Genomic DNA, 27,365 nt, shown 5'->3' on the forward strand with positions numbered 1-27,365 from the left:
GTTGAAAAAATTACGTTTTAACATAAAAGGGTAGTTTGATACAAAAATAGCGTGTGGTTGAGTGAGTGTGTGAGAAGTTATGTAAGTTTAGCAAATAGATTAAGCATACGTCTAAAAATCACAATTAGTTGTGTCCAATAGAATTGCGTCGTTCTTGGACAATTTCAATTTTATAAACACTAACTGCTCATGGTGCATTGTACTTCATAAATTTAAGTTGGTTGTGTTAAAGGAAGTTATTTCCTTCAAACATTAGATTCTAAAGTAGGCGATTATCGACTAGTGTTACATGACACTTTTATAATCAAATGTTAACATAAGTTTTCTCTTTTATATATATATATATTCAAAGGTATATATTTAATACGGATGTTATTGGCGTATATGTGCATTAGTTTCATATTTCTTTGAAAAACATTTTGTTGATATTTACGTTCATAACAGTTACTGAAAGTAAGGAAAATCTGGTTTTTGTTAGGAAGTCAAGAGAAAGCGACTCAAGTAAGTTGAAATTAAAATAAGTTATGGCAATTTTTGTGTTTAGAATTAAATAAAAGTAGTTTTTACATGTCCCCAAAACTAAAAACATTTTTGTTTATATTACACACTAAAATAAATGTTTTAAAATAAACGTTTATTCAAGGCATAGTATAATATATATCTAACGTGAAAGATTTATAGAATGGAGAAAATCACTTAAAAGGGATTTGTAAAATGTATAGTTCTGACAGTACTGCATGTATTTGTAGGAATGATATACAAATATCGAATGCAAATAAAACGGTAAAACAAAAACCGAAAAGAAAAGTGACCAACTTTTCAACTCGCAAACATCTTGAAAAAAAAACAAATAAATAAAAAAAAACGAATGCGCATGAATAACACTTTTAACCCGCAAAATAAAACTTTTATCCTTATATTTAGAAAGATAAGATCATACAAACGGAAACATAATTAGATTAGTAAAATAAAAAATAGGTTTTGGTAGAGTATCGTGATACAGAATTTGTAGGTTTTTTATTCGATGAAAGCCGTCTACGAGTATAGATATCTGCATATTTCTTTCAATTTACTAAGAAGCTAGGTTTAAATTTGTTTTTGATCGAAAATACACTGTATCGACAAGCCCATAACGTGACTCTAGGAGGTAAACATACAACTGCTCGTGTTTATGTATTTTGTATGCATACTGAGATAATCAAATAAACTTGTAAATAGGACAATGAAGTAAAACACACACCTTGACCACATTAATTACTGATAAGCCAAAGTATCAGATAACATTACAAGTCTATTTGAAGGTTGTAATTATCCATTTATAATTTTCATCGTGTTAATCAATAATTTGTAAATGTAATCTAAACTACTGTTATGTTTTTATTTATCAAGTGTTCAAAGCACAAAAAATGTATTAAAATTATAAAAGTTACAGAAAAAAAGAGGGCTTATGATAAAGGCCTCATTTTTTTACTTTTTAAGGTCCTACAAATACAATGTATACTTGTAAATCTAAGGTTTGAAGTAAAGGACAATTTATGGAAAATAGGCTATGCCAACGAATATTTTATTGAGTCTATTGATATTATTTGTTATCATTTGTGTGATATTTTTAGTGCCATTTTAGACTCTGTGTATTAACCAGACAAATGGACGGATGGTATAATTGTGCCCGTATATAAAAACGGCGATCCGAAATTAGTTAATAATGATTATTATAGGGGCATAACTTTAGTCAGCTGTATGTCTAAGCTTTTTACTTCCATACTAACTAATAGAGTTGAAATATTTTGTGGTAAATAATCTGTTATTTCTGATTGTCAATTTTGGCTTTAGAAAGGGGAGATCAACTGTTGATGCAACTTTTATAATACAACATTATTTAAATGATAATAAACGTTTATATGTAGGGTTTATTGATTTGAAGTCTTGTTTTGATAGCACTTGTAAAAATTCATTATGGATGAAAATGTATAGATGTGGTGTACAAGGAAAAACATTACGAATCATTAAGAATATGTATGACAACCTAAAATCATGATGATGATGAAGAAGAAGAAGAAGAAGAAGAAGTAAATTTTATTTAACTTATACATTTACATGTATCTCGTTATACATCAATTTGTAATACATATAAAACATTTTGTCATGGTTGGTATTTAAATGAAAGAGAATAATTAATGTTTCAGTTTATACAATATGGAGAATAAGCTCTAATAAATATGAATCAGATATTGAATAACAGCAATTTTCATTAATAAAGTGTCTAACAGTGAATATTATGAACATTTTTATAGTCTTAAAGTCTAGGATATGATTCAATAAATCATTACTTTTCATATTGGCTAAATAAATAAATTTGCTAGGATTGTTTAGAACTGATTTATTGTTTGACTTAAGCATTTCTATGAATTTGTACATACTGGGTCTATGATAAAAATAACGTTTAATTAATCGAATTCTTAAATCATGGTAAACACTGCATATAAGAATAAAATGATACTCGTCTTCAATCTCAGAGCATTGACACAATTGGCATAATCTTTCCTGTCTATCTATTCTATTCCTACACTATCTACCTGTTTGAATTCAAAGATTATGCAAAGAAATTCTTAAACGCGTAATACTACCCCTTAAATATTTAGATTTGATGGTTTAAATAATTTTCAAAATTTAAATCTGTTTTTAGATGAATATAAAGAGTGTTTAAAACATTATTATTGTTTAAATCTGCTTGCCATTTTTGTTTAAAGCAATCCGAAACTCTTTGTTTAAAATGTACCAAAACTGCATTTATATTTATGTCATTTGGTTTCAAAAATACATCTGCAAAACCATAATTTTCTTATTATATTTTAACATTGTATGTCCAATTACTGACACCATTTAAACATTGTTTTAATGAGTTATTATATATCGTACTTAAAATATTATTTGTATTTGAAATCTTCAACCAATAATTTTATCATTTGAACATATCTGTTTATGTATAAAGGGTATCTTCCTAATTCTCCGTATACAGCACTACTGCTGGAACTTTTCTTAACACCTAAATATATTTGCAAAATTTGAGATGTACACTTTCAATATCTTTTGACTTAGAAAATCCCCATACAGGACATGCATAATTCAGAATAATATGGTGATAGTTCTACCTTATTAATATTACTTTGTAGAACGTTACATGTTTATAAGGCTTTTCCAATAATATATTGATTATGCAAAACAAATGAATCCGTATAATTTAAAACAATTCCTAAATAGTTGAAATCATTAACTATTTTTAATTGTTCATTATTTAATAAAAAAAGTTTTTCGTTCTGTCTCAAGGGGCCCCTTTTTCTAAATATAGCGACATTTGTTTTTGAAGTATAATTTTGTAAACCCCAGTATGTACAATATTCATATAATAAGTATAGACTTGATTGTAAATCTTCTAAAGATTGTCCTACTAACACCATATCATCAGCAAATAGTAAAATAATGACACAAAGTTCAAAAATTGACAAACCAATTTATTCTGTTTTGTAAATACAGTTCTAAGTCCTCTAAAAAAAGTGCAAACATAACCGCAGAATTATTTAGGCTTTGACGAAGACCAATTGCAGTTTCAAAAAAGTCTGAGAATGTGTTACACTACATGTATTAAACATGATTTAACAACAGTTTACATAGCCTGGAACATTTTAAAAAAAATTCCATCAAAATTCCCATGTTAAACAATTTAAACCATTAAGCGTTTCTATAAACAGAGTGAGATCTATAAAAGCGCATGGCAGTCGCATTTTTTGAGTTAAAACATGCTCTATCAAGTTATGTAAAACAAATACTGCGTCGACTGTACTACTACCCCTACGAAAGACATACTGTGCATCTGATAAAAAATTGTTATCATCAAACCATTTTTCAACTCTTCTAGTCACAACAGAAGTAAAATGTTTTCCAAAATTACTAATGAGACTTATTCCACGATAGTTATTCGGGATATTTATGGACCTTTTTTATGTAATGGCACTATAAAACCTTGAGACCAAATTTCGGGAAAGTGACCAGAATCAAAAATCTTATTGAATAAATATGTAATATGCTCAACGATTTATCTGACGTAGAGATAAAATATTCGTTTAACAAATTATCGCTTGGGCAAGATGATTTGTTACTTTTAAGACGTTTAATTGCTGACAGTACATCATTGCAAGTAATAGGAGTATTTAATTCCTCGAAAGTTGCATTATTGATATTAAAATCGCTGTTGCTATTGAAATTTTCAATTTGTTCGATAAATGTGAATCATGTGTAATATGTTGTAAAACCTATTCAGATTTTTTCCAGTATGCTGTTACGTAAGGCCTATGTCAAGTGGGGGTAACTTCGCCATTAATGCTCTCCTTATTCGTAGAAGACTTTGAATTATATTTACAAGATAATTTAAACTCAGGATTATTGATTTATGATATTGTTTTGATTTTATTGCTTTTTGCTGACGATATGGCCATTGTAGGTAAAACTCCTGAAGATTTACAAAAAAAAGCTTAAATCTTTTGTACACATATTGCTTTAAATGATTAGAGGTTAATACCATGAAAACTGAAATTGTTGTCTTTAGAAAAAGAGGACGTATTTTTATCAACGAAAAATGGACCTATAACGGTCAGCAAAAAGAAGTAGTAGACCACTTTAACTACCTAGGTACAGTGTTCAGCTATACAGGCAATTTTTCTCTTAATATTGAACATTTAACTTGTACGGCTTTAAAAGCAATGCACACATTATTGATAAATTGTAAAGACATGGATTTAAAACCCAAATTATTAAGCCAATTGATTCTTTTGTAGGATCAATCCTTTTGTATGCATCTGAAGTATGGGGTTATAGTAAATCAAAAGATATTGAGCGTATTCACTTGAAATATTGTAAAATAATTTTAATTTACCCATTCTATATAAATCGATACGTAAGAATAATTAAGTTTTGGTGCAAATTGATAAATACTGACAATATATTTTTACGGAAAACTTATGAATTTAGTTTATCTGATTATTATAAGGATAAAAAATAGGTATAAAATGTTAAAGAAATGCTAGATATATATATATATGGTTTATCCGAACTTAAAAAACAAAACAAAAAAAACAAACATCGTAGATAGTAAATTATTTCCAAAAATATTTAAACAAAGAGTTATTGATAATTATATTCAAATATGGCATTCATCGAAAATACTTCTGTTTTAGAAGTTTATAAGAATTGTAAAGAATTATTTTTATACGAAAACTATCTTAACATATTACCTAAGGATCTTAGATTTTACATCACAAGAATTAGAATGTCTGCACATACATTAAGAGTACAAACGGGTAGATATGATCAAAATAGAATCCCAAGGAGTGAAAGATATTGTTTATGTTGTAATACATGGATTTAGATGACGAATACCATTTTGTTTTGATATGCCCGTGCTATGTTGACATGCCCATGCTATGTTGACATAAGGAAAAAAATTATATGAAGCGATGTTATTACAAAAGACCATCAATGTGTAAATTTATTGAACTGATTTCTTCTAATAATAAAATAATGCTTACTAATCTAGCTTAATATTTGAGAGAATCGATTAAAATCAGGAGCACTTTTGTTAGTACTAAGAATTGAATTTTAATATTTTGTTACAAATTTATACTAAAAATTAAATTGATTTGTTGTATCAAATATGTTTATACTCTGCTTAACAAATTGTTTTATAAGCGATAATAATATTCTCTTAATCCATTATTGTTCATTTTCCAGCCTTACATGAAATTCAATACTATATATTTAATCCTATATTATTTGTTAAATAGAAACTTGACATCTTTACAATTTGTGTATTTATATTGTAGTGATGATATAATATGTACAAATCCAAAATAAAATTCTGTTCTGTTCGTGAATGAAATTTAGGAAAAAATGGACTGAATGCCAATTTTAGAAAAAGTCAAAGTAAACAAAACAAACATGTTGAAGTATTTTTCTTCCAAGAAAAAGATCTGTCAATATTCTATGTAGTATCACATTGGCGAGGTAGGGCTTGCATCTTGCATAAAAATATGACAAGATAGGCAAGACATATAGTATTATATTTTAGCTAAGAAACGTTTCTGCTGAAACAGAAGGAGTACTTGATCCCTGGCATGCACTCTTTCCCCTCTCTCAGATGATGAGTCTCATCACTTTAATGCTGACACCTTTTATATGGTTTTCCCCTTAGATATTGTCGTCCAGGCAAATAGATAGATATTGCCGATAAGTTTTCTGTCTACTTTTTAGTCATTAAAATCTGTTATTAGGAAATGCCCTGAACAAATTTAATCTTAATAACTTTGTAGGCGATGATCACGTGAATCTTTCCAAAAATAATTGGTCTTGTTTCAAAGTAATCATATTTAATTGTTTATATATAACTTTTACAGGACTTCCAATATAAAAACGTTATGCTATTATGAAGTGGGTATTGACAGAAGTTGTTATATTTTTACACTATAATCTCATAAATAAAGTAACAAAATCGTTTTATTTTTAAAGCTTAACTGACAATTTAAATTAACGGTGATGTTTTTAAATTATTTTCTTTTACTTTTAAATTTTTAAGGGGTTTAATGATTATTCATTTTTTTGCTTTTGGTCGGGTTCTGAAATTTAAGGAGTTAAATACTTTAACCCAATTTGTCATAAAAAAACCCATATTTTTGGGTTGGGAAATAAATTGGCGGACCCCCATTTAATGGAAAAAAATTTAGTTTTTTGTAAAAAAGGGAATCGCAACTTCTGGGGTTTTTCCCGTGGGGTCAAAAATACCCGATCTTTCCCCATTGGAAAGGGGGTTTGTTTGTTTATAAAAATTGGGAAATTTTCGGAAAAATGTACAATGAAAGGGGAATTTGGGGGAAAATTTTCCCGAAATTTGCAAAAATATTAAAATAAAAATTGTAAAATCGGTAAAATTAATCGTTATTTATCATTTTGTACTACACAGTGGATTATTATATATATTATTGCTGTACCTATAAATAGAATAATGATCTTAACATAGTAAAAATTTTTTTTTATTTTAGTTTAACGAAATGGTCATTCGTGTCTCGCTTTGGTAATAAATAACGAACTTGAGAATTTTGAAGGAAATGAACTGCAAATGTATTCAAACAATTAATTGCACTCTTTAAGTAGGCCATTTTTACGTATTGTTATATCATAGTATTATCATTTTGAAACTGTCTGTTCCGTAAGTTCTTTCCGGTTTTCTTTTTTACGGCCCTGTTTGCACTTATGACATTTTTACCGTAAATATTTGAATATACCTAGTTCTCCCAATAAATTAATTACCAGACTTTGTTCATTTTGACTACTATTTTGTATGTTCCAAAGAAAATACCTCATGAACTTGAAATTCTATCAAATAACTAAATAAATATTGATGATAATATTCAAAAATACCACCTACATAGTATAAATTAGATTATCCATATAGGGGGTATATTTTGGATTTTTTTATTCATAGAAGAATTTTATTTCGAAATCCACATGTAAACAACAACAGTCTGGTTTATGCTAATGAGCCCTTGACCTGACACAAAATAAAATTACAACATTCTGAGTAACACAATACATTACACAATACATAATAATACATTGACGGACATTGAATAAAAACATTACACACTTTCAACATATTGTAACATTCATATATTATCAGAACTATATGATGTCAGTTACATTTTAATTCATATTAATTACAATTTCATACATATTTATCTCTTTGATTATTTGGTTTATTACCTTGTTCTGTATGTGTTCTTTTTACTAAACATCAATGGTTATAAATGTTAAATTGTTTTATCATAATATTCTTATATATAAATATTTATAATACCTCGTACAAATGTATACATAAACATATATGTAACATAATGCCTTGTATCGAAAATGAAATTACAAAACCATTATTTTTACTACTAAAATTCTAAAGCATGACATGTTGTTGTGTCAAATATGACCGGTATGTCAGATTTAGACACATATATGCATTTTAGTATTTGACAAATTGCCTTGAATCGAAACCGAAAGTACAAGACAAATATGACGCATTCAAGGGAAATAACCATGTCAATTATAATGTAAACGATAATCAAGATTTGTTTACCTTTGATTTAAAAAGAGGATAATAAAATACGATGAAAAGAACAAATAAAAGGAATAACGAACATGATACAACATATCGAACATTTAAATGTATCAAATAAAGTTTGAAAATAGGAAAATGTTTTTATATGTAAAGAGGAACATATGAAAATTCAGAAAGGAACTTTAGAATCTTACAGTATATAAATATTTATTACTCTCTAAGATAACAATGTAGATTCTTTTCTAATCTCGAAAGCTTTATAGACAAGCATTGCTACATTTCTTACAATTTGTACTGAATGAGAGTTAAACATTTTTGAAGTTTTATAAATATTTGAGTTTATTTTGTAATATTGATTGATATATCGCTTCCTAATATAATTATACAATTTACATTCAAACAATAAGTAAAATTCGTCCTCTAATTTTGACATGCGTTACATAATCTGTCGCTTAAGGAAATGCTACCCCATCTGCCAGTTTCAACATGGTGAGCGGGCAGTCTTAATCTGGTTAAAGCTGTCAAGTATTGACTTATATATACATTTTTTTAGATAAAAACTATATTCAAATTTTGCAAATACTTTTATTTTATAAATTCTTGCTCTTGATGATAAATTTATACGACTTGTCCATTCTCGAATAAAAACTTCTGAAATTCTTTGTTTTAGCTTACATAATAACAATGTTTGCTCATTTAGCCTTTATTTATTGACAGATATATTTCATATTTGGTAGGAAGATAACTTGCATGGTATTCATCCTTTTGATTGGGGTAGGGATCAGTGGGTCAAGGTCACTTCTGCTAAAAATAGATTTTTACACTTTTGCCCATACAGCCTTTATTTATTGACAGATATATTTCATATTTGGTAGGAAGATAACTTGCATGTTATTCTTACTTGTGATGTAGTTAGGGGTCAGTTAGGTCAAGGTCACAAGTGCTAAAATAGATTTTTACACTTCTGCCCATACAGCCTTTATTTATTGACAGATTTATTTTATATTTGGTTGGAAGATAACTTGCATGATATTCTATAGGTGTCAGTGGGTCAAGGTCAAAGGTGCCAAGTAAAAATTTCTTACATTTATATATATTTGATAAAGTTGAATATTTATCACTTCACAAGTCATAGCAATGACTTGGCAACTTATATATTTCACAATTACAAAATGCCATGACTCTGTCAAGCTATATAACTTGTGTTAACAATTTTTTGGCAATGTTTCTGTCCATAACTGAGTGAATGCGTAAACATTTTTGAAATATTGCTACTGACAAGAATCGGAGGAGGGGGCATTTGTGTTTAACAAACACGTTCTTGTTTTTATCTATGTCACTTAACATTTGCAAGTAAATCAATTTGATATATTTTCGTTCAATACTACTTGTAACTTTTAACCAATAAGTAATTATTCTAAAAATACGCTGTGGATAAAGATCCGTTCTACCAAGTTAACCATAGATAAAATCATTCTGAGTAGAGGTTTTCACATAAAGAATAGATTTACAAAAGAGAGTATGAATTCTTTCTATTTGTGGAGCTTTAGTGAAACCCCATGCCTCCGAACCGTCAAAAAGAATCGGTTTAACTAATTATCAAATAATTCTTAAGTTTGTTCAATTGTAATATTAGTGCATGTGTACAGATACTTTCTTAGCCTAAAAATCACTTTCTGTGCTTGACCGGATAAAGTTTTATGAGTCTCACTAAAAGAACCACCAGACGTAAAGACAATACCTAGATATGAAAATGGGTTTACTATTTGAAAAGGATATCCATCATAATAAAAGTTATTGTTTATTATTATTCATAATATTATTAATCAAACCATGTAAAACAAAAATATTGTCAGTGGTGCCCATTTTGGCTCTAAATCCCGCTTGAGATTCTACGTAAACGTAATAATTTTCAGCCCAATTTGTAAGCCTAGTATTTATTAAACGTGTGAATAATTTTCCGATAACGCTTAAAAGTGTTATACCTCAGACATTTTCAGCTTCCGATAAACTTCCTTTTTATGTATAGGAACAATGAGACATTCGCTCCACTTTTTAGGAAAATACCCAAGATATAATAGTTTGTTAAAAAGATTAAAAAAAATAGCCAGCTAAAACATTTTTTCATGAATGAGAAATTCGTTTAATATTCGGTCCGGGCCCCCGCTCTTATTCACATTCAGATCTGATATGCCCTTCAAAATATCTAAACGAGAAAACGGTGCATCTAACTCAGAAAACATATCATTTAATTCTTGTTTAACTTTCTCATTAAAGTATATAACATCGTCGTCAGCTTGAAAAAATGTGTCGCCAGGATTATTAATTGCTTTGAAATAATTCGTAAAAGTTTCTAGAGATATATCTTTTGGTGCCTTTGGAGTAACTGATTCCTTAAGCATTCGCCAATAAAGTCTAGCATTTTTATATTTGGCATTTAATAATTTATCAGTGTTTTGTTTGTCTTTTTCATAATTAAAGTCCTAACATTATTCTTATATATTCTTCTTGCTTCTGTCATTTCCTTTCTATTTATGTCAATTTTATTTCGCCTACAGTTATTAAATTTTTATAAAAAAATTTCCTGCTATTGTCACAACTATCATTGAATTGTTTTGAATAATTGTTATTTGATTTAATATGAACATTACATTTAACTGTTTTTTAAACATTGATGAACAAACTTGATCACTGCAACTAACAAAACATTCAATATTACTGTCAATATCATTATAACATTGAGCATTTTCTACAAATTGGTTTAAGTCATTTATTGCAGAAATAAACTGTTCACTATCTATTTTTTCAACATATAAAGCTTTATAATCATTTATCCATTTGTAACAACTACTGAGTTCATTAAACTCTGGTTCGTTGTGGATATTTATAACATCACTAGTTGCATACATACTACCCTTCAATGTAAACTCAATCAAACAATGGTCAGATAATAAATTAGGTTTATGTATTATAAATGATTTAAATTCAGTTAACAATTGAATATCAACAATAGAATAGTCTACAACACTTGACCCATTATATCCTACAAAAGTATAAGACCCCGACTGTTCAGGACTCCCTACCCTCCCATTAGATATTCTAAGCCCTTTTTGCTTTAAAAAGTCAAGCAATAGATACCCATTTGAATTGGTATTTTCATCCTGTGAATCATCTGGAACTAAATCACAACTAAATAAAATATCAGTATCATCAACCACGTAATCGGGTAAGAGACCAACCCTCGAGTTTAAATCGCCCAAGAGCATAATTGTACAATTTTCATCACCATACATGTTTTGAATGTATAAAATATTGTCTATAATTGTATCGTATATATTGCTCTCAACTTGTATGTTTCTACTTGAATTTGTCGGTACAATATAACATAAACAAAAAAAAGGTCTGTCCCAAAATTAAAATGTTGAGATTGAAATCTTAACCATAAATGTTAATCAGAGTAATCAAACAAAAACATATTTTGTTTCACAAATTTGTTTCTAACATAGATCTGCAGAGCACCCGAATTCCTAGGCGTTCCTTTTAGTTAGTTTTACATCTCTATTTAAGAAAAAGTGTTGAAAGCATTCTACATAAAACTCATGTTCAAAACTCCCCCATGTTTCCGTAAAACAAATAATGTCATTTTAATTAAATATTTCAATGATTTCTACACTCTTAAATTTGTTAACACGTTTAGAAATCAGTCCCTGTACATTTAATAAAGCGAATCTCACAACAGTATTATCACATTCAATGTTTACATGAACACCGCTTGAATTCCGTTAGTCAGCGCCTTTGACCTCTGTGATTGATGCGTGTTTTCCATTGGTTGATTTGATGACGTATGTTTCACTGGACGAGAACTGACAGGCCGAACTCTTCGCTGACTGGCTAATGATGTCGTCCTAGATTTTGGCCTACCACGTGATGTTTGTTTTACTTTCTGTGGGTTTTACTTGTTTAAGGTTTGTTTCTTCACTTCTTGTATTTTGCGAAGTTTTTTGAATCGGCACTAATGATATATTATTAAGACTTGATTGTGACTCAAATGTCACTGTGGTGTGTATGAATGCGTCCTTGACAGGACTACATTCGTCTGCATGTGTTTGGCTATTAATGTTGTTGTCGTTAGAATTTAAAAAGCTTGACATCGTTTGCTGGGTTGTTATAAATTGGTCCTTACCGGTTAACGTCTTAGTGTTTGTGCTCATGATTTCGTCACATCACGGAAACTCGTCTACCATGACCCTGTCATTTACAATAAGCCCTGCTTGGTATTTTAATTGCACACGATTCGAACGGTTTTTACGGTACTCCTTTGTACGCAGGCCAAGGTTTTTTTCCTAACAGTTCTTACTTCGGGTGGGTAATCTCTATCGACAGCATATTTTGTACCTGCAAGATTTCGTGCATTTCTCATGACAGTGTCGACATTGTGTGGATAACGGAATGTTACTATGATTGTACGCTTTTTCGCTGTATTATTATAACGGTAATTGTTCAATGTCTAAAGACGCTCAGCTGATTCAATACACAAAACATCATAGTCAATACATACTTTCTGGTTAAAGAAGTCATTTAAGTCATCATATATTGCATCTCTGTCCGTGTATCTCTCCTCAAGGCCAGAAATTATCACATTTTTCTTCTGATTTTTGTTTCTAAATCGATAAATTTGTATGAAAGAGCTCTCAAATAGGTGTTATGTGTGTCGATTTGACTGTTTAAATTTTGTATTTGACCATGTTTATCTGTGATTTTCAAAATTGGCGAATCTTGTCCCTTCTCTATATTAATCATTTTGTTAAATAACACATTCAGCTTTTCGTCTGGGGTCATTGTTTCATATGATTCAAAATTGACATTACTAGTATCTATTCGTTTACGTTTTCCTTTGTTTTGCACTGTTGACAATCGACCGCTACCCGCCATTTCATCCGCCATATTGTTCATATACCCCACATGAGAGTTACCTGGGTTTTGAAATAATTTCTCATTTTCCATTTCTTGAGATGAATTTCAGATCTGAGATAAAGTCTTTTCAGAAGTACCAGTGTTCGAATTCATTTTCACTATTTACTAAAGCGACTCTCTTACGCTATAAGTCACAAATTTTGATATTTACCTTGAGCAATATTTACGTGTCTTACTACTTTCCGTCACGTGACATTAAGAAAAATTATAGACCTGTATATTTTGGATATTATCGTTCATACTGATAGAATTTCAAGTTCCTTTGGTAAAAAAATCAATTAATATTCTAACCTCTAGCTTGCCTACTAAAGTTCATAATGAACAATGAACAATGTATTTCGTCCGCCCATTCATAAATGATATACAATCGTGGTTGAAACCAAATAACCATTGAAAAGTTTATAAGAACATCTGGTCATCAGATGTCTACTAGTTCATCTTCACTTGTTGCATTTCTTGCTTGGACATCCTTTGATGCTTTGCATCAATGCTTTTCTTGTAAATAATTTGTAGCAAGATAAACGTTCATAAACGCTGAGCAGTGTGAATGTTTACCTAATACAGGTCACGTGACTATACTGTGTTACAGCTGATAAAAATCTTGTACCATAAGACCATTATTTGCTTTTATTTGCTTTTCTTCTAAGCGAACTAAGAGGAGCAGGTATATTTTCCCGTAACGTACAGTTAAATGTTACATAGCCTACATATTTTCAACTGTTCCGTGAAACATAAGCTTCATTGAAATTAACTTTTTGTATTTTTAGTATATTATCTCCTATATTGTTTTTACTCTTTATAAATGATATGTATTTATATGACGACTCTATTGACTCGTTCACTGTGGACGAACTACATCTCTTTTTACATATTTTCAACTATTCTGTAAAACAAATGCTTCATTGAAATTAACTTTTTGTATTTTTAGTATATTATCTCCTTTATTGTTTTTATTCTTTATAAATGATATGTATTTATATGACGACTCTATTGACTCGTTCACTGTGGACGAATTACAACTCTTTTTACTCTTTTTTTGCGGATGATACGGTGTTAATATCTGATTCCAAAGAAGGGTTACAAAAACTTCTAAATAATTTACATTCTTATTGATGCAATTGAGGTATCAGTGTTAATACAATTGATAAAACCGAAGTAATGGTATGGAAGAAAGGTAATAGACCAGAAACTATTGATATATTTTATGATTATCATAGACCTAAAATTGTCACTAAATTTATATATTTAGGTGTTACTTTGTCTGCCAATGGAAGTCTTTTTTAGGCACAGATGTCATTGTTTAGACACGCTATGAAAGCTCTGTTTTTGCTTACTTCACTATTTGAAACCGTATCACTAGACATTAAAGACAAAATTAAGTTATTTGATTCCATGATCATTTTGATTTTGAATTATGGATGTGAAATTTGGGGTTTCCATAATGCAACCAATATAGAAAAAAATTATTTGAAATTTAAATAAAAAAAATTAAAAGTTCGTCAACAGACTGTCAGTTCTTCGATTTACGGTGAATTTTGACGATTTCCGATGATTATCAGTCGTAAAATCAAAATGATAAAATATCATATCAGTATCATTTCCTCTTAGTATGTCCTTTTTACAGACAGCTTAGACTTAATATTTTACCTGGTTATTATTGTCATTTGCCAAATTTATTTAAATTCAAAACTGTTAAATTGTCAAAAGTAATGCTATTAATTAACATGCAAAATACGTTTACAAAGCTAATCTTTGGCGCGAATCAGGCATGATTTGTGAAATATGAATTTATTTTATGTATGTTATAGATCATCTATACGATATAGTATCTTTTTGTTTTGTTATTGTCGACAGAATTTCATTGAATTGATTAGTATGACTTCATGCTTTTCTCTTTGTATTTGTACCGCCATTGTATATATATTATATTGGCGTTGAACTTGTATATGTTTTTGCCAAATAAAATACTGAGTATAAGCGACAATTGTGCGCCACTTACTGTGCATTCGCGGCGTCCATTTGGGATTATAGTTTAATTCCATTACGCAATCTATTGTTGGTTTGGTTTTTTTAAGTATTTATATGGATGCAAGTAGTGTGTATTATATAGTAATCTTATCAGACGCGTTCTATAGCAAAGGTTTTTTAGAATAGGACAAAGGTGTATTGTATGTCCCATTATTTATATTAGACGTGTATTATAACAATGACAAATGGGATTATTTAGGAATGTTGATTAAAAGTATAAATAATGTTTGCGTTAGGAGAAAACAACGAATTATTGTAATATGGGTCAAATACGAATATATATTAAATGTTGTTGGTTATACAGAATAAAGATACCCCTCTCATTAAGTACAAATGATAATACTGAACTACTATACTTATAATCATTGAATTCAATGAGAAATTATTTAGTACTGACAACGTGATATTTTTGCAAAAATATAATCGTTATCGTTATGTCTAATTCGAAGAATTAATTATGATTTTGATCAAATATTAAATATTAAAAGCTGTTTTTGTTACAGAATAAAGATATCACTTTTGAACAGATTAAAATGGGGTACAAATGATATTACTGATCATACTTATACCAGAAACATTACTTGAATAAATCAGAAATACATAACAATCAACATTGTCCAAAAAATCTAAATCTAAAATAATGTGATGGATTTTTATTGACATGATAACAACATCAATTTTTGAGTCATCAACCTATATTTCGGTATTTTTTATATAAAAGTAAATGTATTTGAGCAATACTTATTTTTTAAAAGTATGAACAAGTAAACTAGATTTGCTAGATAAACATGTATTAATCTTATCATTTATAGAGAAAGTCCTTAATTTTTACATGCATATATGTACTCATATTTACGTACGTTATGATAAGTACGATCATTTTATTTGGTTTAGGGATGACCCTTTTTGATTGGTAAGTCAAACAGTATTAAACAGCATGAAAAAAGAAAGGCTGATACTGAACTTTTCCGCTTCAAAACGAAAAGTACATTTCCTACATTTACTCTTTTCTGCTGTTGAAAGGCATTTAGATCATAACAATGTGAGTTCGTCTGGTTTTTTTTAAACAGATGCATTATGTACTAAACTGTGTTTAAGTTCGCCGGATGTACTAGTATCAGCCAAATGCGATGAGCGTTTTAAGCTCACGAAAGGCTTCTCTTCTATTTTGGATTATCACTGTTTAGATAACGTATGTTTTTGTACGATAAGAGTCATGTGAAGGGGTGTTTGTTTGTTTGTTTCATTTACGCCTTTTCCCAACAGTATTTCAGTTATATAGGCGGGTAGTTTCCTAACCATCGTTCCTGGAGAGTTACACCAGTACTAGACTACCTTTCTCCGTGCTAAACTACCAAAGCATCTCCCGTGGAGGGGCGGGCCGATCATTTATGTTGTAATAACTTGGGCCCAATCCTTTTGCTATTTGTTTGTTCGAAATAAATTTATTTCTCTGTATATTTACATGTACAGCTGTATATATTTGCAATAAAATATGATTAAACAAAGTCGTGAACGCGAATTTTGTTATTTCGGCTTATCCAGTTTCGTGTGAGCCAATACGGGCAAATCAAATGCTAGCAGGAATTGACATATTAGTGGTGACTTTTATTGCCTTTATAATAAAAGAGTTTCAGTAATACCGGTCATTGCAGATTCGATAGTCGATCAAGAAACATGGAAATTTATGGATGCAAGTTAACGACATGAAAAACTTTCTAGACCAGATAGAATACGCTTATAAGGTTTAGGAAAGCAAGCAAAGCTAGTGGAGTCACGTGGGAGGAAATGTATACCGTACGATTGCCGACAACAGCGTTTGTGTTGACAAAAAGAATGCTCAGGAAACCTAAACAGTAAATAGTACTGAAGAAAAGAGGTATGTTTAAGACCTAACGAGTGTTCTTGTTTAAAGCAGTTGATTTCGGAGATTTGGAAGTGTTACCCGAATTAGGCGCATTGGAGCATTGTTGTTGCCTATAAAGTGATCACACTAACCAAAAAGGAGCCTTACAGTGTCCAGAATGTAACTGCAATGAGTATGGAAATTGGTAAGTAAACACGTGTCCGTGAACAATCAAAGCACAGAAGGCGCTTAATTTGTTTGGGTCTCAGAATGTCAGAAAGGTGAAGGTTGTGAGATTGTAAACAAATTTGTTTGTAAAGTGTCACCAAATTCTGTTTCCGGTGTTATAACTGTAGTAAATTGGCTATAAGACTAATTGCAACACTGATATTCAATTCAAAAACCATGAGTTGCCTCAACTGAGATTTGAACTCCGGACCTCTCGCTTCTAAAGCGAGCGTGTAAACCCCTCGACCACGGGGAGTTATTGGATAACAGCTTGAAGAATACCATATTTTTGAGTTTGTAACCCTTATTAATTTTGATATGTTTTGTTCACAGTAAACCTGTTGTTTAACCTGAAGTTAATAATCATGCAGCTGAATATAAGCATGTATATCTATAAGAATTACACAAAATTAGAAATCGATATTTTCGTTACGAATATTAATGCGCCTGTCTTTTGACAATCTTTACGCAGTGATCTCCCCTTAATTTTTCTGCGTTAATGTACACATGAAGGGAAGTAACCGCTTCGAGGAGTGTGGACTACTTTCGGCATTTGCAAATAAGAACATCAGGGTCTGAAATTATTTCGCTTCCATTACTTGTTTTGTCTGACGACCCAAACAAATAAAAATGACCATAGGTGAAATGAAGATAAGTTGATAATGACATTCTAAAAACAGTAAGCAATCAGAAGTTAAAACGCGTGTGTGTATATGAATGAATACTTTATTTACAGACTGCGGAACACGTAACCGAAACATGAAATATTACGATAACCGACTTAATTAAGACGTTTGAATCGTGTCCTAAACAATGTTACCCGATAAATACGAATTGGCTAATGCGGGTTATACTATACTTAAAAATCGGAGGCGTGCGAATGCTTCAGCTAGGTGTCACGTAAAATTAAGCGCTTAGGAAAGAACAGACTGACTGAGCCTTAATAGCACATTATAAGTGGTCTCCAAGACACGAATTTATTAAAACCGTAGGGATACGACAGCAAACAGAATATTCGTTATATAGCTATAATAATATAAGACTGTACAGCAACGTAGCTTATAAATGTTGATTTCGTGTATATGTGTAGCTATGACTTTACTGGAATGTGCGATAAGAATTATCGGTTTAGGCGAGAATATCGTGAAGCTACGGAACATAAATCTCGAAATTTTAGAACATTGTGTAAAAGAAATTGGAACACTTGTTTCGCATTCTACTATTTTTGTAATATAATTCACGATTTATTTTTCTATGTAACCATTTTTGTAAGAATCCTTTTTGGTTTTATTTGTTTCTATGTTTTCAATAATAATTTTGTCAATAAAAATGTATGACTGGAAAGAATACTTGTATTCTTTGTATTTTGATCTGAGAAATCGAGGTTGTCATTCGGGTGTGGAAAAATTGTATCAAAATTTGTCAAATCAGAGTGCAAGTTTAAAATTGTGGGACATAAAGTCAGAAAATTGCTCAAAAGTCAACAGTCCTATTCCCTGACTAGGGGAGCCAAAAGAAAATTTCCCCGATCACGCATAATCGTAGAAGGAGTAGACAGTTAATGGGATATAGATTTAATCGACATGGTGGACTTGTGCAGCACAATGATGGTTGTAAATACGTTTTTTGCTTTTTATGAGCCTATTAAAACGAAGAAAAGAAACGGTATAACTCAAGCATTACTTACAATTCTGTCCTTACCAAGAAAACCAAAGACGGTGAGAACTGAACGTGGTAAAATTTGATTAAAATCAGCTTTAAATAACGCTCCGATTTTAGATCTGACCGTGACCAAATACGAAATGATATCTGGTGATCTTTCAAATAGCCAATCATCGGTGAGCTTTCATAAATTTGAAAGCGATATGGATTTTAATTTTCACCCTGAAAAAACAAAAAAACAATACTGAATAGATAATTTTCACAGTTTCGAGTACGAACAAGGCGTTGTCCATATAGCCGACAGGTTAACTGGCAAAACAATCTTGCCCATTAAGAATTGTCTCTCTAATTTCAATTAAATTGTTAAAAGTTACTTCAAAATTGATTTTTCTAGGTAAAAATCATTAAACCTCCACCGAAAAAGGCTTTCTCGGGAAATCCAAATTATAAAGTAGGCGCAACATATACGGTCGTCATCAGATCTACATTAAAGAAATAAGTGGATCTGAACGTTAGTCAGATTGGACAGTGGTACTGAATTTCCAAGTAAAGAAGTGAATATAAGTACTTACGAATTGAACCAATACGTCATATATACGCTTTAAATACGGAGACAAAGGCGGATTAGCCGAAATATTTATGAAGACGTTAAAGTATAAACTATTTACATATATGAGTAGAAATCTATAAAGACTTGCTCAAAAATGTTCTGGGTACATATAACACTACTATTCATACGAGTATCGGGGATAAACCAATTAATATTACAAAATATACAGAAAATGAAAGCCGACTTCAACAGTATTTACTTAGGACTAAAGGTAAACCGCTAAAATGACGGGTGAACACAAAATACAAGTTCAAACTAGGCCAAATGGTACAAGTGTCGCAGGTTGAAAACTATATTTGATCGAGATTACTATAAAAAAGGACCGGTGAACTATCTAAAATAAATAATTACGTATAATAAAAAAAACGTTTCAAACGAGACTCTGTTAGCGAATACGCGCAAGCTGACTGCGACAAAAATACCGACGTGAAGGGTACGTTTTTTAACAAGAATTACAGGCAGTTAGTGTGGTTGAACGTACCCAATATAAAGTTGAAAAGATTCTAAGAAGAGGGTACGTACTACACAAAAAGAGGTGTTTGTAAGGTGGTTACATTTGCCAAGCAAAATCGATAGCTGGATCTCTGACAAAGTATCAACATTAATAGTTTTAAAAGCGGACGACACCGACGGGCACACTGACTTCTTTATTTGTGACATCGTAACCAAACAGGGCTGCTCAACGTCTCCGAAAATCTTTGCATTGTACGTCAATGATCTTATAAAATATATGAGATATTGCTTTCCTCATGGAATATTTCTATCCGAAGATACTGGGCACGATAGTCCGAACAATTGTGTGGTATTATGCAGAAATTCGGGGCTACCAGTATTCAGCCACTATTGACAAAGACTTTTGCAAACGTATTTATGGTCTAAACCAGAATGTAGCTAAGTTTTTCCTGCTTCGCGAATGTGGCAGGGCTCCAATTTCAGTACATTACATAACCAAATGTGTAATGTACTGGACTAAACTAATACAAATACCAAACATGCCAAATGAGCGTTATCCTAAACAATGCTGTTTAATGCCAAGCAGACTAGACCATGGATATATTCAAGAAATTGGAAATCGTACAAACTTCATGGCATAACTGATTGATAGAGTCAATGATCGAGCAACCCGAACAATCTTTTCGCAAGGAAAACACTCTTCCAAAGCCAATTAATTAGAAGGACTTCTTGCGCTTTGACGGAAATGTCCTAATATATAACGCCTAAAAATTGTTGTATTTATGTAGCGATCAGATTTGTTACATTTGTAAGAAACACACAACTACGCTTTTCGAGAAATATTGAAATAGGCACAAGATACGAAAGCTTTTATTTGTACACAAACATCAGATATACGTACCGGTGACTGCGAATAATTTCCACTCGTTGTATATGTATTTGACAGATTTATTCCGATTCAATTCAAATCGAATGACCTTCACTATGTACTGCATTTTAAGAAAGAATGGGCGCCATAGAGGTGTACGACTTTAAACCAAAGAAAATGGTTAAATCCTATCGTAAAGAACGGTACATTGTAGGAAGCGGTAAGCATCGATATGAAACGCAAAACTCCACAAGTAAATCTGGTCAGACTTGTTACACAAGCTACATGGAAAGCCATATCTGAGGTGAAATATAAAAATGCTTAAGGTGGTTATAAACTTAAGAAGGGCTTACTAAAGTGTAAAATATGGTAAACAAGATGGATAAATAAAGGCGGCGTTCAATGAACGCAACTCCCACAAGACCCAGCAACAAAACCCAGTGGCAAGGTGCCCAGGAGAACCCCAAACAAAAATGGGACAGGGCGCAAGGCAGAGCACGGACAGGCTAATCAATTAAATGATACATAAGAAGAAATAAAATCAGACGACAAGGAAATCTAGGAAAACAAATAAATGATTGATTAATAGGCCCACAAAGTACACACGGGAAGGGAATATGGGGAAGGAGATAGGACATTCAAGGAAGGGGGGATTTAAGAAGTAAAACTAGTGGCAAATAGGAAGATAACGTAGACGAGAAAACACAAAGTGTCACCAAAACAGCGTGAAACTACAAAGACATACGTCTGCGGAACATAGAGGGCACCGCCGCCTTGGAACAGTCAGCAGCATAAATACTACTGGGGGGGGGGGGGTTTAAACCGGTCAAAGGTACACCAGACCTCTCTCTTAGCCGGACCATGTTCATATAAACGAGACGGTGTAAATACAAAGAACAAGTGAAATTCTAACAGTTGTCATGGTGTTATAAAAAAGTGAAATAAGTTAAACACCTAAATGATCATGTAGAAACAAATAAATGAAAAACACAATGACCATAACAAAAGTACTCAATGTCTTTAAGGAAGACAGAGCAACAAGAAAATCACATACGCATACGCTTTACCCCTCGAACAGCCATCTTGAATCTCTTTGTAGAGAACTTTGGAAATGTGTATAAAAAGAGAACTCGTTAATCCCTTTTACAAGAAAACAATGCGTCTCAAGTAGATTTGAAAACCAGTATCGCAAAATCAAGCGGATTTACGTCATTGACCTATAATGGCGAAATGAGCAACTAAATTTTAAACAGTTTGCATTTCCACAATAATTATATCAAATTTTTCTGCTCAAAGTCATAACCAAATTTAATCTTGAAAAAGTAAAATAAAATGAACAAAATCATTAATGAATATTAAATTATTATTAAATAAATATCAATGAACAAAACATGTCAATGTTTATTCAAGTTTTTACCATGTATTCACAAGCTTTACCATTATACTTAATCAGAATCTCATTCATTGTGATATTTTTATTCTGTAATATACAACATCAAAACTATATTTGAAATTGATAAAAATTACATATTCTTCAAATTGGACATAATCATAACGTTCACATTTTTCAAATTTGATAACGTTTATATATTTCCTAAAATAATTCGTAAAATGTTAAATTCTATTTCTCTCATCGAACAATTAAACGCAATCGAAATCAATAGTTTAAATCGACTAATTTATAAAACTATGGCTTAGTTCACAATAAAACATTCAAAAAATACTAGATCCTCTTGCTATAATGCACATTTTATAGAATAATCTGACTTTACCAAAAATAAGCATTTCCTCTTTGCTCATCTTTATCGTAATTTCTGCGCACTCCCTAATGTTATTGTTCGTATGTGATACGAAACACCATCAAATAACGTAAATACTTAGATATTGTATTGACGAATTGTGACGCAAAAATTGTCAAAAATTACCATTTTCTTCATTTATTTGGTATGATATGGAAATCATTTATATGCAGCATCGATTTCATTGTACCAAATTATATACTAAAATTATTTAACATGTCAAAACCAATATTTAAATCAAGAAATTTGATCTGGGAAAATTGAACAAAAATGACCGCAACATTTGTTCATAGATTAGAAAATATATTCGTCATTCATGTCATAAACGAGTCTTTTCCAATTCATATAGCGTTCTCTCTCATTCATTTCTCAAGTAATAACAAATTCATTTAGATTTAGATTCTTTTAGACGATGTTAATCGTTATTTATTTCTGATTTATTCAAGTTATGTTTCTGGTATAATTATACATCAGTATTGTTTTATTTTACCTTATTATCTTGTAATCTATTCAAAAATGATATGTTTATTCTGTAATCACCTGGAATCTATTGAAGACCGATATCTTTATTATGTATCACAAACAACATTTAATATACGTTCAGATTTGACCATAATTTCATCCAAAATTATTCTGCAGATTTGACCTAATTATAACCCTGATATTTTATTCAAAGTTGACATAATTATTACGGGTTTTTATTTGCTAGTACAAAAAATCGATTTTTTTCTCCTAACACATACATTATCTATACTTTTAATCAACACGAATCAACATTCCTAAATAATCCCATTTGTCATTGTTATAATACACGTCTAATATAAATTATCTGACAGACAATACACATATATCGTATTCTAATAACTTTTGTTATAGGACGCGTCTAATAAGATTAATTATATAATATACACTTCGTGTATCCATGTAAATACTATGAAACCAAACTAACAGTATATTGCATAATGGAATTCAAACTATAATCCAAAATGGCTGCCGCGCATGAGCAGTAAGTGGCGCCCAACCGTCGCTCATACCACTTGCATTTGTAGGAAATTTTCAACTTATTTTTTCAAGAAGAAAACCATTTGCAGCACCAGAGATGTATCCTTCAAGGTTAGAAGCATTACATATTTCTATTTGAATATGCTGACATCAATTCTTTTCTTCTTTTCTGTTTTTGTTAAAGAAAGAATGTAATCGTTTATTTAATAATGTCTAAATAAAACGAATAACATTTCATGAAACACAACAATTAATGTATATTTTGACGAATTTACTCGCATCCAGGTGTGAATTATTATCAGCTAAAAATCCAGCTATTGATGTTTTCCCTTTTTGAATCTTGTATACTTAATCAGTACTGGTTATAATGAAAATGGAACTTTAAATATATTTAAGTTGACATTAAATAAGTTATTTCATATATCAAGGCAAAGACACACTGCGTGGACAGAGAATTGCAACAACGGTCTTGTGCAAAGGTAAAAATTAGATATAACTTTTTAACAATTTCTTAGAAATTTATTGAATCTACACAAATACTTTATATAAAAGCTATTTTAAATATTGGAACGATTATAGCATAATAATTCCAACATCAGATTTTTTTTATCATCCGATTAAAATAAAACAAAATATATTTTGTTTAAAAAGGATAAAAACATTAATTCACGAGATAATGCAGTTAAATACGCAAATATGGGAAATAATGATATTTGAATTTTCGTAATTTCGTGTATTTTCTTTATTCCATCGTGATATCGCAATTTCGACGGATGGACGGATAGATGAATGAATGGAGATTGGTGGATGGATGGATTGATGGATGGGTGGGTGTTTAAATGGATGGATGAACTTGCACCTATTAAATATACAATAATTTGGTGAAGAATAGGTTAATTATATGTGTTATTGTTATCATTAAAGGAGTTTTAGGCATCAAGAGGCTTATCAACTTCACGACCCGTATGAATCTGAATATGGAGCAAGGTATGTGACAACTTGTAACATTCTGTTATGAAAACTTCATTTCTATTTCAGATATGTGTATCATTTACTTTCAATATAAACTTCACTGTAAGATTGTTAATACTACATGTATCTTTCAAGATATTCTACAAAACCTATGAGCTTTTTCAACATATCCATTCAATAACAAGGACAATAACGTGAAGTGGTTAAACACTTGAGTATGGCTACCGGGTAAAGATTATTTCAAACGCCCGCAAAGATTTTCTCCATGTTAGCGGGTTTGAATGTTATTTTGAAAATTGTAATATGCTCATTGCTAATTGCAAATTTTATGACAACCTCTGTTCCAGATTTCAGCTTCCTAGCTTCTGATTTGACGAAGTTATTGAAGTTGTAAACTGGTCATGTACACATCGGAGTTTTGACAAGTGACTTTTCTTGTCGGGTTTCTACTCATTTATTCACATCTTTAGGTTTTGAAGTTCAACAATATGTGTTTCTATCAAAACTGTGTAACTGTTTTGATCTACATGTCCCAAATAAAGTTAAAAAATAACATAAAAATATCTTGTTCAAACGCAATTTGGTTGCAAACTTGTGCTTTGCAAACTTATGCATCAACAATATTGTATTGGCAGAACTATTATTTGATGGATTAATTATTCGTAATATTTTAGTTTTTAAGTATTTAGTGCTATGATAATCATATAACAAAACGTTAATTTCAACTTTTATTTAATAGTTAGAAATTGAAGATTTTTGTGAGAATTTAAAAGAATTTCAGCAATATTTGAAAATTTGTTACAAGAATACTAGATATGAACTGAAATGTGTACACAGATACCATAAGGGATATTTGTTTTTGAACTGTGCGAGATAAAGAGTAAGGTTAATATTGTGTAAATATCAGCACTATTTTTCTTAGTAATTATTGAGTTTACACAAATGCTATAATAGTTATTTTAAATGATGGGAATTAATGTATAGTTATGACATCCTAATTCCAACATGATGTAATATCAAAATTATACTGTTTTTAATAAACAAACATATGATAAGATTTGACTCATATAATCCGTTTAAAATAAAACAAGTATGTTTTTGTTGTGTTGTTTTTTTAAAGATGAAAAAAAACACACATGAAATCACGAAAGAATGCAGACAAATACGCAAGTAAGGGAAATTATGTAATTTGATTTTTTGTAATTTCGTGGGTTTTGTTTCGTTTTTTTTTTCATCGTGTTTTGGCAATTTCGACTGATAGATGGAGTGATGGATGGATGGACTTGCCCCGAATAAATATACAATAATTTGGTCAAGAATATGTTAATTACTTGTGTTATTGTTATCATTACAGGAGTTTTAGTAGGCATCAAGAGGCTTATCAACTTCACGACCCGTATGAATCTGAATATGGAGCAAGGTATGTGACAACAAATACGTTACTTGTAACATTCTTTTTTGAAAACTTCATTTCTATATCAGATATGTGTATCATTTACTTTCAATATAAACTTCACTGTAAGATTGTTAATACAACATGTATCTTTCAAGATATTCTACAAAACCTATGAGCTTTTTCAACATTCAATAACAAGGACAATAACGTGAAGTGGTTAAACACTTGAGTATGGCTACCGGGTAAAGATTATTTCAAACGCCCGCAAAAATTTTCTCCATGTTAGCGGGTTTGAATGTTCTTTCTTTTTTTTCTTCGCAATTTCGACTGATAAATGGATTAACTTGCATCGATTAAATATACAATAATTTGGTCAAGAATAGGTTAATTACTTGTGTTATTTTTATCATTACAGGAGTTTTGGGTATCAAGAGGTTTATCAACTTCATGACCAGTATGAATATGAAGTTAAAGAAAGGTATGTGACAATAAATACATTACTTGTAACTTTACTTTTTGATACCTTTATTTCTATGCCATATATGTTTTTCATTTACTTTCAATAAAAACTGCAAACACCGTAAGATTTTTAATATTATATGTATCTATCAAGATATTCTACTACACCTTTGCGCTTTTTCAACACCTTCGTTTCCATGTTTCAGCTTCCAAGCTTCTGATTTAGCGAAGTTATTGAAGATATAAACTGATCATGTACACATTTTGAGATTTGACAAGTGACCTTTCTTGTCGGTTTTCTACTCTTTTATTCACATTGTTAGGTTCACCAAACAAGACAATATATGTTTCTATCAATACTGTATGACTGTTTGAATTTACATGTCCCAAATAAAGTTTTAAAACACAAAAATATATTGTGCATTGCAAACTGTTGGGTTTATATTGAATGAATATCAGCACTATGTTTAAATGTGGCGTAGCCCAAAATAAAAATAAGGAACTGCTGATATTACCTACCAGGCAACAAACAGACTCCAACAGGAGATTTGTACACGCTAATCGACATAGTTATGCCAGTGTTGTAAGCGGTGCAAATTCATTTGACATTGATTACAATATATCATCACCACAGGGGGAATTACAAAGAGGCACTATTGATAATACCAAATAGGATAACGGTCAAGGCCCAGTAAAAAAGCTATCTCTCCTTTCATGGAATATCGAAGGGTTAAACCATGTTTTAAAATTTGAAAATGTGTGCAAATTTATTTCTGAATTCAATATTGTTTGTCTGCAGGAAACATGGGATGATGATAGTTGTGCTTGTTTAAATGTTGAAAAATTCACTAATTTTGCATGTAATGCTAAAAAATCTGTAGTGGGAGGCAGATCCATGGGCGGAGTTGTTATT

The 27,365-nt window shown here is 30.7% G+C and overlaps 1 long non-coding RNA gene across 1 annotated transcript; it reads left to right on the top strand.

The window, feature by feature from the left end:
- Window positions 1-231: 231 nt before the first annotated feature.
- Window positions 232-24,613, top strand: LOC132745623 (uncharacterized). Its single transcript, XR_009627879.1, has 4 exons — window positions 232-501; window positions 23,673-23,736; window positions 24,054-24,104; window positions 24,550-24,613. It is a non-coding gene; the product is annotated as an uncharacterized LOC132745623 (long non-coding RNA).
- The last annotated feature ends 2,752 nt before the right edge of the window (window positions 24,614-27,365 follow it).

Source organism: Ruditapes philippinarum, unplaced genomic scaffold, assembly GCF_026571515.1.
Source record: "Ruditapes philippinarum isolate M1 unplaced genomic scaffold, ASM2657151v2 ctg4403_1_1_1_1, whole genome shotgun sequence".
Taxonomy (NCBI): Eukaryota; Metazoa; Mollusca; class Bivalvia; order Venerida; family Veneridae; genus Ruditapes; species Ruditapes philippinarum.